We start from the raw sequence: 2545 nt of genomic DNA, 5'->3' as shown, positions 1-2545 counted from the left end.
ATCCCAGGAGAGGCAGGAGGGAACGGAAGAGCCATTCTTCAAGAGACAGACAGCTCCATGCCTCCTGCGATCTAGCCATTTTGGGAGAAAGACGATGTCCCACTGATAACTGGGCCTCTAGCATAAAAAATCTCGCACAGTTGGAAGACCCCTTTCAAGTCTGCTTTCTCTGTATCTGTCTTTGTCTCTCTCTAACACTCTCTGCCTCTCACTCTCTCTCATTTTTTTTTTCATTTTTGCTTTTTATAATTTTTTAAGGTGAGGCATTTTACAGGGCTCTTTGACCACTTTTAGCTCTTTATCTTGTTAATAATCCCCTCTCTACCTCTCAACCCAGTAGAGGCAGGAGGGAACAGAACAGCCTGTCCTCAAGAGATGGACAGTTCCATGGCTCCTGCGACCTAGCACTTTTAGGAGAAAGGAAGATGTCCCTCTGAAACTGGGCCTCCAGTATAGAAAACTCGTGTGGTAGGAAGACCCCTTTCAAGTCTCCTGTCTCTGTATCTGTCTTTGTCTCTCTCTACCTCTCTCTGTCCTCTCTCTCTCTCTTTTTAAATTTTGCTTTCTAGAATTTTTTAAGGTCAGGCATTTTACAGGGCCCTTTGGCCCCTCCTAGCCCTTTATCTTGTTAATAACCCCTCTCCTCCTCCCAACCCAGAAGAGGCAGGAGGGAACAGAACAGCCCTTCCTCAAGAGACAGACAGCTCCAAGGCTCCTGTGATTTAGCCATTTTGGGAGAAAGGAAGATGTCTCACTGATAACTTGACCTCCAGTATACAAAACTCGCATGGTAGGAAGACCCCTTTCAAGTCACCTGTCTCTGTATCTATCTTTGTCTCTCTCTACAAGTCTCTGTCCTCTCTCCATCTATGTTTAAATTTTTGCTTTTTAGAATATTTTAAAGAGAGGCATTTTACAGGGCCCTTTCGCCCCTCCTACCCCTTTATCTTTTAATAATCCCCTCTCCTCCTCCCAACACAGAAGAGGAAGGAGGGAACAGAACAGCCCTTCTTCAAGAGATGGACAGCTCCATGGCTCCTGCGATCTAGCCATTTGGGAGAAAGGACGATGTCCCACTGATAACTGGGCCTCCAGCATACAAAACTCGTGTGGTAGGTAGACTACTTTCAAGACTCCAGTCTCTGTATCTGTCTTTGTCTCTCTCTACCTGTCTCTGTCGTCTCTCTCTCTCTCTCTCTCTTTCTCTCTCTGTCTCTTTTAATTTTGACATTTTAGAATTTTTTTAAGGTGAGGCATTTTACAGGTCTCTTTGGCCCCTCCTCGCCCTATATTTTGTTAATAAACCCCTCTCCACCTCCCAACCCAGGAGAGGCAGGAGGGAACAGAGCATCGCTTCTTCAAGAGACAGCTCCATGCCTCCTGCGATCTAGCCATTTTGGGAGAAAGGACAATTTCCCACTGATAACTGGGCCTCCAACATAAAAAACTCGCATGATAGGAAGACCCCTTTCAAGTCTCCTGTCTCTGTATCTGTCATTGTCTCTCTCTACCTGTCTCTGTCCTCTCTATTTCTCTCTCTCTCTCTCTTTCAGTTTTGCTTATTAGAATTTTTTAAGGTGAGGCATTTTACAGGGCCCTTTGGCTCCTCCTAGCCTTTTATCTTGTTAATTATACCATCACCTCCTCCAAACCCAGGAGAGGCAGGAGTATACAGAACAGCCCTTCTTCAAGAGACAGACAGCCTCATTGCTACTGTGATCTAGCCATTTTGGGAGAAGGACGATGTCCCACTGATAACTGGGCCTCCAGCATAGAAAACTCACACGGTGGGAAGACCCCTTTCAAGTCTCCTGTCTCTGTATCTGTCTTTGTCTCTCTCTACCTGTCTCTGTACTCTCTCTCTCTTTTAATATTTGCTTTTTTTCAGTGAGTCATTTTACAGGGCCTTTTGGCCCCTCCTCGCCCTTTATCTTGTTAATAATCCCCTCTCCTCCTTCCAACCCAGGAGAGGCAGGAGGTAACAGATCAGCCCTTCTTCAAGAGGCAGACAGCTTCATGGCTACTGCGATCTAGCCATTTTGGGAGAAAGGACCATGTCCCACTGATAACTGGGCCTCCTACATACAAAACTCATGTGGTAGGAAGACCCCTTTCAAGTCTCCTGTCTCTGTATCTGTCTTTGTCTCTCTCTACCTGTCTCTGTCCTCAATCCCTCTCTCTCTCTCTCTCTCTTTAACTTTTGCTTTTTATAATTTTATAAGGTGAGGCATTTTACAGGGCCTTTTGGCCACTCCTAGCCCTTTATCTTGTTAATAATCCCCTCTCCTCCTCACAACCCAGGAGAGGCAGAAGGGAACAGAATAGCCCTTCTTCAAGAGACAGACAGCTCCATGTCTCCTGCTATTGAGCCATTTTGGTGGAAAGGAAGCTGTCCCACTGATAACTGGGCCTTCAGCATTCAAAACTCACATGGTAGGAAGACCCCTTTCAAGTCTCCTGTCTCTGTAACTGTCTTTGTCGCTATCTACCAGTCTCTGTCCCCTCTCTCTCTCTCTCTCTCTCTCTCTCTCTCTCATTTTTGCTT

The sequence above is a fragment of the Tupaia chinensis genome, unplaced genomic scaffold (assembly GCF_000334495.1).
Source record: "Tupaia chinensis unplaced genomic scaffold, TupChi_1.0 Scaffold140338_1, whole genome shotgun sequence".
Classification (NCBI taxonomy): Eukaryota; Metazoa; Chordata; class Mammalia; order Scandentia; family Tupaiidae; genus Tupaia; species Tupaia belangeri.
This window is presented reverse-complemented; position numbering follows the sequence as displayed.